Raw genomic sequence first — 16,508 nt, 5'->3', positions numbered from 1 at the left:
ATCTAAAGCTTGTGTTTCCTTAATTATTTTCATTTTGGAAATGTCCATTGGTGAAAGTGGGGTGTTAAACTCCCCTACTATGATTGTGCTACTGTCAAATTCCCTTTTTATACCTGTTACCATTTGCCTTATGTATTGAGGTGCTCCTATATTTGGTGCATAAATATTTACAACTGTTATATATTCTTCTTGGATTGATCCCTTGGTCATTATGTAGTGGTCTTCTTTGTTTCTTGTAATAGTCTTTATTTTAAAGTCTATTTTGTCTGATATTAGAATTACTACTCCAGCTTTCTTTTGATTTCCATTTGCATGGAATACCTTTTTCCATCCCCTCACTTTCAACCTGTATATGTCCCTGAGTATGAAGTGGGTCTCTTGTAGACAGCATATATAATGGGACTTTTTCTTGCGTCCGTTCAGCCAGTCTGTATCTTTTGGTGGGAACGTTTCATCTATCTACATTTAAGGTAATTATCAATATGTATGTTCCTGTTACCATTTTCTTAATTGTTTTGGGTTTGCTATTGTACATCTCTTCTTTCTTTTGTGTTTCCTGCCTAGAGAAGTTCCTTTAGCATTTGTTGTAAAGCTGGTTTGGTGGTGCTGAATTATCTTAGCTTTTGCTTGTCTGTAAAGATTTTAATATCTCCATCGAATCTGAATGAGATCCTTTCTGGGTAGAGTAATCTTGGTTGTAGGTATTTCCGTTTCATCACTTTAAATATGTCTTGCTACTCCCTTCTGGCTTGCAGAGTTTCTGCTGAAAGATCAGCTGTTAACCTTATGGGGATTCCCTTGTATGTTACTTGTTGTTTTTCCCTTGCTGCTTTTAATATTTTTTCTTTGTATTTAATTTTTGATAGTTTGATTAATATGTCTTGGCTTGTTTCTCCTTGGATTTATCCTGTATGTGACTCTGTGCTTCCTGGATTTGATTGACTGTTTCCTTTCCCATATTAGGGAAATTTTCAACTATAATATCTTTAAATATTTTCTCAGTCCCTTTCTTTTTCACATCTTCTTCTGGGACCCTTATAATTCGAATGTTGGTGCATTTAATGTTGTCCCAGAGGTCTCTGAGACTGTCCTCAATTCTTTTCTTTCTTTATTCTTTATTCTGCTCTGTGGTAGTTATTTCCACTATTTTATCTTCCCGGTCACTTATCCGTCCTTCTGCCTCAGTTATTCTGCTATTAATTCCTTTTAGAAAATTTTTCATTTCATTTATTGTGTTGTTCATCTTTGTTTGTTTGGTCTTTAGTTCTTCTAGGTCCCTGTTAAACGTTTCTTATGTTTTCTCTATTCTATTTCCTAGATTTTAGATCATCTTTACTACCATTACTCTGAATTATTTTTCAGGTAGACTGCCTGTTTCCTCTTCATTTGTTTCATCTGGTGTGTTTTTACCTTGCTCCTTCATCTGCTGTGTGTTTCTCTGTCTTCTTATTTTTCTTAACTTATTGTGTTTGAGGTCTCCTTTTCACAGACTGCAGGTTCATAGTTCCCATTGCTTTTAGTGTCTGCCCCCAGGGACTAAGGTTGTTTCAGTGTGTTTTGTGGGCTTCCTGGTGGAGTGAACTAGTGCTTGTGCTCTGGTGGATGAGGTTGTATCTCCTCTTTCTGTTGGGCTGGACTGCATCCATTGGTGTGTTTTGGGTTGTCTGTGACCTTATTATGACTTTAGGCAGCCTATCTCCTAATGAGTGAGGTTGTTGTCCTGTCTTGTTAGTCATTTGGCATAGTTTGTCCAGCACTGTAGTTTGCTTTTTGTTGAGTGGAGCTGGGTCTTAGCGTTGAGATCTCTGGGAGGCCTTTCACCATTTGATATTATGTGGAGCTGGTAGGTCTCTGGTGGACCAATGTCTTGAACCTGGCTCTCCCAACTCAGAGGTACAGGCCCAACACCCAGCTGGAGCACCAAGACCCTCTCAGCCACAGGGCTCAGAAGAAAAGGGAGAAAAGAAAGAAAGAAAGAAAGAAAGAAAGAAAGAAAGAAAGAAAGAAAGAAAGAAAGAAAGAAAGAAAGAAAGAAAGAAAGAAAGAATAAAATAAAAATAAGGTTATTATAAAAATATTGAAAATAAAAAAGAAATTTAAAAGTAACTAAGAAAAAAGAAAATAGAAAGAAAGAAAGAAAAGAGCAACCAAACTGAAAAACAAATCCACCAATGATAACAAGTGCTAAAAACAATATTAAAAACAAAAATGGACAGACAGAACCCTGGGAAAAATGTTAAAAGCAAAGTTATACAGACAAAATCACACAAAGAAACATACACATACACACTCACAGAAAAGAGAAAAAGGAAAAAATATATGTATATCTATCTATCTATATCTATCTATATATATATAAAGGAAGAAAGAAACCAAATCAATAAACAAATCTACCAATTATAATAAACTCTAAATACTAAACTAAGATAAACATAAAACCAGAAACCAGTCAGTCACATATAGCAAACCCCACATCTACAGTTGCTCCCAAAGTCTACCGCCTCAATTTTGAGGTGATTCATTGTCTATTCAGGTATTCCAGAGATGCAGGGTACATCAAGTTGATTGTGGAAATTTAATCCACTGTTCCTGAGGTTGCTGGGAGAAATTTCCCTTTCTCTTCTGTTTTTGCACGGCTCCTGGGGTTCAGCTTTGGAGTTGGCCTGCCTCTGCCTCTAGGTCGCCTGAGTACCACCGTTCCTGCCCAGACAGGACAGGGTTAAAGTAGCAGCTGATTAGGGAGCTCTCACTCACTCAGGCCAGGGGGAGGTTGGGGTACAGAATGTGGGATGAGCCTGTGGCAGCAAAGGCCAGCATGACATTGCAACAGCCTGAGATGTGCCATGTATTCTCCCAGGGAAGTTGTCCCTGGATCACAGGACCCTGGCAGTGGCAGGCTGCACATGCTCTTGGAAGGGGAGGTGTGGATAGTGACCTGTGCTTGCACACAAGCTTTTGGTGGCTGCAGTAGCAGCCTTAGCATTTCATGCCCATCTCTGGTGTCCGTGCTGATAGCTGCGACTCTCGCCCGTCTCTGAAGCTCATTTAGGCTGTGCTCTGAATCCCCTCTCCTCGCAAACCCCGGAACAATGTTCTCTTGCCTCTTAGGCAGTCCCAGACTTTTTCCCAGACTCCTTCTTGCCTGGCTGTGGTGCACTAGCCCCCTTCAGACTGTGTTCACACAGCTAACACCAGTCCTCTCCTTGATATCTGACCTCCAAAGCCTGAACCTCAGCTCTCAGCCCCCACCCAACCTGGTGTGTGAGCAGACAAGCCTCTCAGGCTAGTGAGTGCTGGTTGGCACTGATCCTCTGTGTGGGAATCTCTCCGCTTTGCCCTCTACATCCCTGTTGCTGTGCTCTCCTCTGGGGCTCCAAAGCTCCCCGGCTCTGCCCCCACAGTCTCCGCCCACGGAGGGGCTTCCTAGTGTGTGGAAACCTTTCCTCCTTCACAGCTTCCTCCCACTGGTGCAGGTCCCATCCCTATTCTTTTGTCGCTGTTTTTTCTTTCTTCTTTTGCTCTACCCAGGTACATGGGGGAGTTTCTTGCCTTTTGGGAAGTCTGAGGTCTTCTGTGAGCATTCAGTAGGTGTTCTGTAGGAGTTGTTCCACATGTAGATGTATTTCTGATGTATTTGTGAGGAAGAAGGTGATCTCCATGTCTTACTCCTCCACCATCTTGAAGGTCTCTTCTGACTTCTTTTAATATTGTTTTATCATCATGTAGTTCTTTATCTCCAGTCATTAAAAGATAAGTAGTGCAACTTTCTCTTTCTTGTGGGGAAAGAGAAAGGAAGAGAATATGAGCAAAATTATTTTGTCACAAGTCATTAGAACCAGTCTTATGACCTGGAATTCACTTTCCTACACATCTCATGTCCCAGCAAAAATAGAAGCTTTAGTTTCAGTAAACTGCCAAATAATTAGCTAACTGCTAAAAAGATAGCTTGTTATGGTGTCATACCTTTAGAGAGTAAGTGAAAAAGAAGAGTTAATTATGACCAAGTAAAAGGAAAAAGAATCATTGTTGCTGAATAAAAAGAAAAGAAATATGTATATTTATAAGTATGTGTGTGAGGAAATGAGTGTCTTCATCTTAATTAGCTAATTAATTCTCAGGATACAGTTTAACCTGTCAAAGGTAATTTCAGTAAGGTTTAGGGGGACTTTGGGATCTTCACCAGGTTTTTGGTGTCTAGATCATGTTCTCCATGATTCTCTTGAATGCCACACATTTTTTCCCTCAAACAGAGCCAATCATTCTACACAATCTCAGTAGTCATTGGGGGATAGATGCAATTACTCCTCCTGGATGATTATCATCTGATACCAGAGTCAGAAGAAGAATGTAATGATCAGATATCACATGACCAATCTGATTTCTCTGGTCTCTTTTTTTTTTTTTTTTTTTTGTGGTACATGGACCTCTCACTGTTGTGGCCTCTCCCATTGCAGAGCACAGGCTCCAGATGCGCAGGCTCAGTGGCCATGGTTCATGGGCCCAGCCGCTCCATGGCATGTGGGATCTTCCTGGACCAGGGCAAAAACCCATGTCCCCTGCATCGGCAGGCAGACTCTCAACCAGTGTGCCACCAGGGAAGCCCTCTGGTCTCTTTCAATAATGCACTCCCAAGTCCTTGGACTAAGGTGAGGGAAAAGTTTATGTAAGAATTGAAATCCATTTTGTTTTGCTTTGTTTTATTTTTATATAAAACTTGTTCAGAAAGTTTTGTTGCATTCTGTAGCATGGGTGGAGTGGCCTCTTCCCTGGTCACTTTGACATTCAGCCTGACAGCTGGATAGCATTTAAGGAGACCCAAGAATCTGCTTGTTAGAGAGGACTTTGTCATTTCAGAAAGTCACAATGACAGAAAGACATGTTACTTGGTACTCTTATAAACTTCTTGAATGTGACCACATAATTTAGGAGAGGTTTGTGTCATTACATTCAAAAAATGTAGCCTGTCCTGAAGCATAAATCTGACCTCTAAATTTGCAGACCACTGCAAAATTGACCATAATGTTTGATTTTGTGAGGTTAGTTGTCCTTCTGTGATGATATAAATGAAGGATATTAGATAATTGAAAAACACTAATGCCTATCCAATAGAATCCTTTCAATTACAAATTTTTAAAATGAAAGTAAAGAAATTATGGAATTTCCTAAACAAAAGCTAATGTCTTCTTTTTAAGGAAATACGAAGAAAAACTATAGTACAATATAAAGGAAGGAGCGCTTTTTAAGGTCATATGCGCATTTGGGTAAAATATGTATCTCTTCCCCTGTTGAGGGGTTCTGTTGTTGTTGTTTTCCTCTTGTCTTTCTCTAAAAGGTTTATTCACATTGTTACAATCTGCTAGAGTTTCATCTCCACTCCATATGCAAAATCTCACCTCTCTCTTCAGATTAGGGATTAGTTTTTATTCTCCAACTACTCATTTTTTATTAACACAAAGAGAGGACTTACCTATTTGTATCATGAATTTTATATGCAAATCTAGCCAGTAAACAGCAGAGTGGACACTATTCGTGATGACTTTTAAAGTTACTGAGGCAGACAATATCTTTGTCAGTGTCCTAAGGGTTGCAGAGGTGGAGTCTATGATACTATTGATCTAGTGGAGTTGGCCATAGCTGCTGAATACAACCATTGGAAATGGATTGTCATGAAATAGCAACACTGGAAATTTTTGCTCACTTTGGTCTTTAGGAAATTGATGGGTGTGGGGAGGTGTCACAATTTGCCTTTTCTTTTTTGCTTTATCTTTCTAGGGCTTATTTCATCAGCATATTTTTTTTAAAGTGCTTTGAATGCAGATGACTCCTTCCTGCTGAGCTAGTCAAAGTGCTTTACATACATTATCTCTCATTTGTCCTCCTCTAATCCTCAATGTTTGATAGGTGTCAAAGGAATGAAAGGAATGACCTTTTTTTTTTATTTGAGGGGAAATCAGGGTTACAAAAATCAAAAATACAGAAGAGTGATTTTCCAAGATGGCAGCCAACTTTGGAATTCACTTATAATCCAGGAAAAAGGAAAAAATACCTTATTTTATTTCTTTACTACTGTTTACCAGTAGCCTACTCTCCTTTTCTTTCCTAAACCTGAAAATGCTACATTCCTCATTTTTCTTGCCTAGAAGTGGATTCTTCTGTTTCATGAAAAGTAAATACAAGTGATCCCAGTTCCTGGCTGAAAAGACACTCCTTGTTTCTCCAGTTACTCTCTTCTCCATCAGCTGGTACTTGGAGCAGAGCCATCCCTGCCCTGCGAGAAAACACACACACACAGATGGGATATCTGCGTGAAAGAGAAATACAAAGTCAAAGTGATTTTGGAGCTATTTGTTATATCAATATAAACTTAGCCCATTTTCACTAATACATCTTATTGTAGTAATATTTAAACATAATGAAATGATAACACTCTACTACTTAAAATTTAATTGGAATCATAGGGTGTTCAAATGAACAAAAAGGTACATTTCTATCAAGAAAATAAGTTAACTCCTGTAATGTAGATTTCTACAAATCAATGAAGTAAATATATGTTGCTACAGGATATTATTCCTGTTAGACCTGTGCGGTCTCCTAGGAGTTTCGACTCGCCCAGGAAACAACAAGAGTCGGAAGTCGATGCAAAACGCAAGAGGTTTATTGAAGGCCGGTGCACCGGGGTTCCTTGGTCCTCACGCAGGAGGTCGAAGAAGGAACCCTTTTGGGCGTGAATATGTCAGTTTTATAGGTTCCCACTTCCCCGTATGTAAATTATAGATTTGGTTGTGTTCTCCTGCTGATTGGTCCCGGCTTAGGCTCGGACCAGAGAGGGAACTTGTCCCCAGCTGCCTGATTGGTCTTTGACAGACACCTTTTTTACATTTTGTTATCTCCCTCCTTCTCCCCAGCTGTCTGATTGGTCTTTGACAGACACCTTTTTTACATTTTGTTATCTCCCCTCCTTCTCGGAAGGGGGCCGGACATCCTGGAAATTCACCCATTGTCTAAGAAGCCCCTATTGTCTGGAGAGTTCTTAATCATTAGCTGGAACAATGTCCCTCGAGTCCCACATTCCCCCCTTTTTCTTGTGACTATTGATTCCAATCATGGAATCTCAACCTTCTGTTCGTAAACTTTGGTACTGTTGTCTTAACATTAGAACTTGTACAGTACTGATACGTTCTCTAATAAATGCTATCAAGCGATTTAGAACACATGGTCCAAAAGTTAAAATCAACAATAAAACAATAAGAGGTCCCAACAGAGTAGAGATTAAGGTGGTAAACCAGGGGGACTTATCAAACCATGATTGAAACCATCCTTTTTCGTTCTCTCTCCCCCTTTGCCTTTTATCTAAGCGTTCCCTTAGTTTATCCATGGTTTTGGTAATAGTTCCTGAATGATCAATATAAAAGCAACATTCTTCTTTTAGAGCGGCGCATACTCCCCCTTCCTTAAGAAACAGCAAATCTAGGCTGCAACACCATTTCTGAAAGTGAAGTGAGTGATTCCTTTAGTTGAGTTATGGAACTTTCTAATGCTCGAAGGTCGATGTCTACAGCCTGTCTTAAACTTGCATAATACTGGGGTTGTTGTATGAGGGCTGTGGTTCCTGTTCCTATCCCGGCAGATATTCCTAGTCCTAGAAGGACAGCCAATGTGAGGGTTACAGGTTCTCTTTTGTTTTTTGTTTTTCCTACATATTCATCTAAAAAGGATGAGTCTGAATGGTAGATAAGTCTAGGGACTAATTGCACTAACACACAAAAGTCAGCTGAAGTATTAAGAACCTCTAAAGAGACATAAGGGGTGAGCCCCGTGTTACATGTCCACCATCCATCTTGAGGAGGTACAAGATATCCTGAGCCTGAAGGGAGGCTAAAATCATGACAAAGGTGTCTATGGGACTGGGGAGGTGTTCCTATACAAGTACCATTTCCAAAAACCGAGGACAGGGTTAATTTACTGTTCCCTTCTTGCTTCCATCGACATTGGTCTGAGGAGGTAGAATTAGTATAGTTGGAGCTATATCCTATAGCATCATAATAAGGGGGAGGGGCAGCATAGCAAAGCCAACATGATTTTGTAGCCTCTGGGTTTGTAGCATTGAGAACCATAAAGGCTGCCTGCACCAAAGAAAGCATCCTATCCTGAGGAGTCCCAGGCTTAACTGTGGGTTCTTTGGATCCAGAGGTTTCATTAGCCTCATTCTTTGTTGACGTAGTTGAAGAGGCCGGGGGAAGCAAAGGGGGGCCAAGTATGGGATTTGGGCCTATTGATATAGGAGCAGGAGTCTCAATCTTTAGCTTAAGGGTCATTAATATTCCTAAATCATATCCCCTCATGTAAAATCTAACGCCCCAAGAATGACCATTTATCCATTTTTTATCTCTTTTTCCGGGATTACTAAAGGAAATGTTAAGGGGATGACACCATCCTGAACATTTACTCCGGTGTCCGGTATCCTCATTATGAGAATAATTAGCCGTTACAGTAATAAAATCCCAAGTTGAGGTGGGTTTCCAATTAGTATCCCCGGTAGTTTCACATCCCCAGCTTTTGCAATAAAAGTTTTCAGTTCCACCACATTTATAATTCAGAGATCAAGGGCGGTGGAACCCGGGGCATACGTAGAAAGTGAGGATACCAAGCATCATTCTTTTGCCTGCATTTTTGCAACCCGGCCCAAACCAATCAGTTTCCGAAACTTTGGAAGGGGCAGTGTTCATATCATGAGAATCTTCTGTATCCCAATAAGCTGCTCCTATAGCCAATTTACAAACATCAGGAAAAAGATCTGGCCACCAGGTCCAGGGGGGTGCAGTATGACTAATGGACCAGGTTACATCTCCAGTCTGAGAAATTACCTGCCAAGTTAAACGTTGGGGGAGGTGAGGGCTAAAATCACTTACAGTCAGTAAAGGCAGTAAAACCAAAATTATAAGTCTTAGGTTCGTAGAAGCTTGAGTTTGAGCGGGTTGTCGGTTCTTTGGGCCCGCCATCCTGATGATGCCGTCGCTGGTGCAGCCTTCACATGTGAAGCATGGATCCAGGCAGCGATGCCGTCCACTTTTATGGCCATTGGGGTGGTGAGGAGGACGGTGTATGGTCCTTTCCATCGAGGTTCCAACGTCTGGGTTCGATGCCGACGGACGTATACGGAGTCTCTGACTTGGAAAGGATGAGTTTCTCCCGGTGTTCCCGGTTGGTAGGCCTTGGCGAGTTGGGACCATATTTCTTTCTGGACCAATTGGAGTCCAAGTAGCCTAGCATATAAGTCAGTGTTATTTTGACAATCAGGTTTTATTTCTTTTCCTAAAGTGAGGAGGGGAGGCGGGGCACCATATAATATTTCAAAAGGAGTAAGATGGTATCGGGAAGGTGTATTTCTAACCCGGAATAGGGCCAAAGGAAGGAGCACCGTCCAATCGGTACCGCCAGTCTCCAAGGACAATTTAGTTAGGGTCTCTTTTAGAGTCCTATTCATTCTTTCTACCTGACCTAAACTTTGGGGTCTATAGGCACAATGTAATTTCCAATCAGTCCCCAAATATCTGGCCACATCCTGACTTACCTGGGCGACGAAGGCTGGACCATTATCAGACCCTATTACCTTTGATGCTCCAAATTGAGGAAAAATTTCTTCTAAAATCTTCTTGGCTACTACAGCAGCTGTTTCTTTCTTTGTTGGGAAAGCCTCTATCCATCCTGAAAAAGTGTCTACAAAAACTAAAAGGTATTTATTACCGTACCTTCCAGGACGCACTTCGGTAAAGTCCACTTCCCAGTAAGTTCCTGGGCGGTCCCCCCTGAGTCTCTTTCCAGTTTCAAGTTTCCCTTTGTGAGCATTTACCTGTTGACATGGGACGCATTCCTGCACAATTTGTTCAGCTAATTTTGTCATTCCAGGGGTTTCGTACCCGGCTTTTTGTAACAAGGCTACCATCTTTTTAGTCCCCAAATGTGTCCATCTGTGCATCTGTTGTAACATGGATTCTGCTTGCTGAGGGGACAAAGTTCCTTTTGTTGTGGCCGGGATGATTTCTTCATCGCGGCCTGGTTTTTCAGGAACTTTATCTGACAGTCCTAAAATGACTTCTCCCGATGCTATTTCTCGGGCCACTTGGTCAGCCATATTATTTCCCCTAATTATTGGGGTATTTCCTTTTTGATGTCCAGGGCAGTGGATGATACTGACTTTAGTAGGAAGCATGAGTGCAGTCAACAAAGCCACGATTTCGTCTTTGTTTTTAATTTCTTTGCCACCTGAAGTTAGTAGCCCTCTCTGTTGGTAAATGGCACCGTGGATATGAGCGGTAGCAAACGCATATCTACTGTCTGTGTAGATGTTTACTTTTTTATTCTCTGCCATCTCTAATGCCCTCGTCAGGGCAATTAATTCAGCTCGTTGGGCTGAGGTCCCTTGTGGTAGCGCCGCTGCCCATATGACTTGTTTTCCGTCTACTATGGCTGCCCCAGTTCGACGCTTACCTTCCTCCAGGAAACTGCTCCCATCCGTGAACCAGGTGAAATCAGCATCAGGGAGGGGCAGGTCCATCAGATCTGGCCTACTGCCGTGTGCTGCGGCTAGTACTTCCTGACAATCATGTATGATGGTGGAGCCTTCCAAGTCAGGATCAGGTAGCAAGGTGGCTGGATTGAGTCCTGTGGCTGGAGCAAACTTGATGCGATCTGAGTTTAGCAACAGGGTTTGGTAATGGGTCATCCTGGCATTAGTTAGCCACCTATCCGGTGGTTGACGGACTACATTTTCCAGGGCATGAGGAGCTGTTATCGTTAGATTTTGTCCTAAAGTTAGTTTGTCAGCATCTTTGACTAGAACGGCCACTGCAGCGATTATCTTTAAACAGGTGGGCCATCCTGATGCCACAGGGTCCAATTTTTTTGACAAATAAGCAACTGGGCGATTCCAGGGACCCAATTTCTGAGTCAATACTCCTTTTGCAATGCCCTTATTTTCGGCCACATATAAATGAAAAGGTTTGGTTACATCTGGCAGTCCTAGGGCTGGAGCTGAAAGTAAAGCTCGTTTGATTTGGTCAAAAGCCCGTTGTTCCTTATCGCCCCAAACGAAAGGAGTGCTGTTTTTGGTTAGGGGGTACAATGGGGCTGCCAGCTCAGCAAACCCTGGAATCCATAGTCTACAGAATCCGGCCGTCCCCAAAAATTCTCTAACCTGCCTGGCGTTTTTGGGAGCCGGAATTTGGGCCACCGTATCCTTTCTGCTCTCCGTGAGCCATCTTTGCCCCCCTTTTAATAGATACCCCAGGTAACTGACCTGTTGTTGGCATATTTGTGCTTTCTTGGCTGAGGCTCTATATCCCAGGGTTCCAAGTTCCATTAACAGTTTTTCAGTACCCTTGATACAATCTTCTTGGGTCTCAGCAGCTAATAAAATATCATCAACGTATTGGAGTAATGTTACCTGGGGATTTGATTCTCTATATAATGCCAAATCCTGATGGAGGGCTTCATCAAAGATGGTCGGGGAGTTCTTAAATCCCTGAGGTAGCCGTGTCCATGTCAGCTGACCAGACATTCCCGATGTTGGATCTTTCCATTCGAAGGCAAAGTAGGGTTGGCTCAGGGGAGAGAGTCTTAAACAGAAAAAAGCATCTTTAAGGTCCAAAACAGTATACCACGTATGTTGAGGTGGAAGAGTGCTCAGGAGGTTGTAAGGGTTTGGAACTGTGGGGTGGAGGTCTGCCACCCATTTGTTTACCTCTCGTAGATCCTGCACCAGCCGATAATCATTTGCTCCTGGTTTCTTTACCGGCAGGAGAGGGGTGTTCCATGCTGATTGACATCTTATTAAGATGCCCAAGTCTAGTAGCCTCTGTATATGGGGACGGATACCGTCTTTGGCTTCTCTACTCATGGGGTATTGACGGACCGTTATTGGGGTGGCAGTTGCCTTGAGTTCCACTAGCACCGGGGGCCGATTTTTGGCCATCCCCATTCCGGCAGTTTCTGCCCAGGCTTGAGGGAACCGAGTTACCCAATCAGTAACATTAACTCGTGAGGATGAAGGCTGCTCGTATAATTTATATTCATCTTCTAATTTCATAGTCAATATTTGAAGTAACCTTCCCTTATTATCAGTTATGGTGGGACCTTCTGGCTGAAAGTGGATTTGAGCCCCTACTTTGGAGAGTAAATCTCTTCCCAGCAAAGGATAGGGGCATTCCGGAATAATCAAAAATGAATGGGTTACTCGTCCAATCCCAAGATCTACTGTCCTTCGTGTGGTCCATGAATATTGTTTATTCCCAGTGGCTCCTTGTACCCATGACCTTTTAGCTGAGATAGGACCTTTTGAGTGGAGAAGGACGGAGTGCTGGGCTCCGGTATCTACCAAAAATTGAACAGGTTCCCCCTCCACTTTAAGAGTTACCCGGGGCTCGGGGAGAGGGTTCGAGCCCTGACTTTCCTAGTCTTCTTCTTTCAATGTTAAGATTTTGTTTTTGGTTGGCCTTCCTCCATTCTTTTTTTTTAGGGCATTCTCTCGCCCAATGTCCTTTTTCTTTACAGTAGGCACATTGGTCCTTGTCTAATGGCCGCCTTCTGTCTGCCGTTCGCCCTTCCTGCCTATTTCTATCCCCTATATTTCTTCCTCCAACCACAGTGGCCAGTATCTTACTTAAATTCCTCTCCTGTCTCTTATCCCGTCTTATTTCACGGGCTTCCTGCTCTTTCTGCTTTCTTTCTTCTTTCTCTTCCTCTGTTTCTCTTTTGTTATATACTTTATCTGCCTCTTTTACTAACTCCTAAAGCGAAAATCCCTGCAAGCCATCTAGCCTCTGTAATTTCTTCTTAATATCAGGGGCCGCTTGATCTATGAAAGCCATTGCTATAGTAGCCCTGTCCCTCCGAAGTTGGATCATAAGGGGTAAAGCGTCTAAAGGCTTCCATTAAACGTTCCAGGAACACAGTTGGCGATTCCTGGGGCCCCTGAGTTACTTCCCTTACCTTAGCCAAATTAGTGGGCCGTCTGGCCGCTCCATGGAGACCCGCCACCAGAGCCTGGCGATACATTTTCAGGCACTCCCTACCTTCCGGGGCATTGAAATCCCAGTTTGGCCTGACGAGTGGGAAACCAGCATCAATCTCGTTAGGCAGCTGGGTAGGTTGCCCATTGGCGCCTAATACATTTTTTCTGGCTTCTAAAAGAACCCGTTGCCTCTCCTCAGTCGTTAGGAGAGTCTGGAGCAGCTGCTGACAATCATCCCATGTGGGCTGGTGGGAGAAAACAAGAGATTCTATTAAAGCGGTAAGGGCCTGTGGATTTTCGGAAAAAGTTGGGTTATGCATTTTCCAATTATAAAGATCTGCAGAGGAAAAGGGCCAATATTGGAGAGGTCTATTCCCTTGGCCATCGGGGGGGCCATATTCTCTAAGAGGTAGGGCAGTGGAGTCTGGGGAGATAGCCCTCCGGCTCCTAGTGCCCACTGAGGGACCCCTTTCTTCTTCCATCATGGATGGTTCCCTTGGTGCCGAGGGCAGTGGAGCTGGGGGTCCTCTAGGTGGTAGGGGATTTGGGGCCGGAGGATAAGGGGGTGGGGAATCCAAAAGAAGCAAATCGGACTGCGGGTCAGGATAAATCGCCTTCGGTAGATCCGGGGCGTCGGGTAGCTTCTCCGTGTTGGGGTTTTTCTTTAAGGCTAATATCTCCGACGCTGCTGATGTATGCGCGGACGTACCTGTTGAGGAAACAAAGGGCCGGACCCACGGAGGTGGGGAGAGAATTAAATCTTCCCAGACCAAGACATATGGTACTTGGTCTGGATATCCGTGGGGATCTATATTAAATATCTTAGACTTCAGCAGCTTAATCTTGTCTAATAAAAAGGATCCTTCGGGGGGCCATCCTATCTGAAATGTTGGCCATGCAGAGGCACACAAAGTCTGCCACTTTCCTTTCTTTACCTCTACCGAAAAATTATGGGCTCTGGCCCGAACTTCGGTCCAATAGCTTAGGGTAAGGGAAAGAGGAGTCGTCATAGTTTGTCCCATTGTCGTCCGTCAGAGAAGAAGAATAGACCACAATACAGAAACAGTTAAAACTCCACGAAACACATATACGTATGGGCCACCGCGAGCTCGCTTCAAAACCGAAACTTCTTCAGATGGCAGTTATCACCAAGGGAACTGCCGAAACCGAGTGAAGGGGAGACAGAGTTTGCCTCTCCTTCCAGATGAGCCACTAGGGCGTCCCCTAGGGCTCATGGACGCCGGCTATTAGCACGTCTGCCTAGCCAGAGGTCCGATACAGATTCCATAATAAGCCGATTCTTACGGCTTTCCTCCGATAATGGCCCACAAAGAACAAGGGACAAACAGACAATCAAGCTCGAGCTTACCTTGTACCTCCAACTCCCGATGTTCTTGTGGTCCGGGGCGAGTGGAATCCCGGACGAGCCCCCAAATGTTAGACCTGTGCGGTCTCCTAGGAGTTTCGACTCGCCCAGGAAACAACAAGAGTCGGAAGTCGATGCAAAACGCAAGAGGTTTATTGAAGGCCGGTGCACCGGGGTTCCTTGGTCCTCACGCAGGAGGTCGAAGAAGGAACCCTTTTGGGCGCGAATATGTCAGTTTTATAGGTTCCCACTTCCCCGTATGTAAATTATAGATTTGGTTGTGTTCTCCTGCTGATTGGTCCCGGCTTAGGCTCGGACCAGAGAGGGAACTTGTCCCCAGCTGCCTGATTGGTCTTTGACAGACACCTTTTTTACATTTTGTTATCTCCCTCCTTCTCCCCAGCTGTCTGATTGGTCTTTGACAGACACCTTTTTTACATTTTGTTATCTCCCTCCTTCTCGGAAGGGGGCCGGACATCCTGGAAATTCACCCATTGTCTAAGAAGCCCCTATTGTCTGGAGAGTTCTTAATCATTAGCTGGAACAATGTCCCTCGAGTCCCACAGTGTTTTTTTTTGTATTCCATAATTATTTTCAATTTGCATGCATTATTTTTACATTAAGAACAATCTGCACAATTTATTGTTTTTAATATAGAAAAATAGTAGGAATGTGGGACTCGAGGGACATTGTTCCAGCTAATGATTAAGAACTCTCCAGACAATAGGGGCTTCTTAGACAATGGGTGAATTTCCAGGATGTCCGGCCCCCTTCCGAGAAGGAGGGAGATAACAAAATGTAAAAAAGGTGTCTGTCAAAGACCAATCAGACAGCTGGGGAGAAGGAGGGAGATAACAAAATGTAAAAAAGGTGTCTGTCAAAGACCAATCAGGCAGCTGGGGACAAGTTCCCTCTCTGGTCCGAGCCTAAGCCGGGACCAATCAGCAGGAGAACACAACCAAATCTATAATTTACATACGGGGAAGTGGGAACCTATAAAACTGACATATTCGCGCCCAAAAGGGTTCCTTCTTCGACCTCCTGCGTGAGGACCAAGGAACCCCGGTGCACCGGCCTTCAATAAACCTCTTGCGTTTTGCATCGACTTCCGACTCTTGTTGTTTCCTGGGCGAGTCGAAACTCCTAGGAGACCGCACAGGTCTAACATTTGGGGGCTCGTCCGGGATTCCACTCGCCCCGGACCACAAGAACATCGGGAGTTGGAGGTACAAGGTAAGCTCGAGCTTGATTGTCTGTTTGTCCCTTGTTCTTTGTGGGCCATTATCGGAGGAAAGCCGTAAGAATCGGCTTATTATGGAATCTGTATCGGACCTCTGGCTAGGCAGACGTGCTAATAGCCGGCGTCCATGAGCCCTAGGGGACGCCCTAGTGGCTCATCTGGAAGGAGAGGCAAACTCTGTCTCCCCTTCACTCGGTTTCGGCAGTTCCCTTGGTGATAACTGCCATCTGAAGAAGTTTCGGTTTTGAAGCGAGCTCGCGGTGGCCCATACGTATATGTGTTTCGTGGAGTTTTAACTGTTTCTGTATTGTGGTCTATTCTTCTTCTCTGACGGACGACAATGGGACAAACTATGACGACTCCTCTTTCCCTTACCCTAAGCTATTGGACCGAAGTTCGGGCCAGAGCCCATAATTTTTCGGTAGAGGTAAAGAAAGGAAAGTGGCAGACTTTGTGTGCCTCTGCATGGCCAACATTTCAGATAGGATGGCCCCCCGAAGGATCCTTTTTATTAGACAAGATTAAGCTGCTGAAGTCTAAGATATTTAATATAGATCCCCACGGATATCCAGACCAAGTACCATATGTCTTGGTCTGGGAAGATTTAATTCTCTCCCCACCTCCGTGGGTCCGGCCCTTTGTTTCCTCAACAGGTACGTCCGCGCATACATCAGCAGCGTCGGAGATATTAGCCTTAAAGAAAAACCCCAACACGGAGAAGCTACCCGACGCCCCGGATCTACCGAAGGCGATTTATCCTGACCCGCAGTCCGATTTGCTTCTTTTGGATTCCCCACCCCCTTATCCTCCGGCCCCAAATCCCCTACCACCTAGAGGACCCCCAGCTCCACTGCCCTCGGCACCAAGGGAACCATCCATGATGGAAGAAGAAA

The sequence above is a fragment of the Pseudorca crassidens genome, chromosome 12, assembly GCF_039906515.1.
Source record: "Pseudorca crassidens isolate mPseCra1 chromosome 12, mPseCra1.hap1, whole genome shotgun sequence".
Taxonomy (NCBI): domain Eukaryota; kingdom Metazoa; phylum Chordata; class Mammalia; order Artiodactyla; family Delphinidae; genus Pseudorca; species Pseudorca crassidens.
This window is presented reverse-complemented; position numbering follows the sequence as displayed.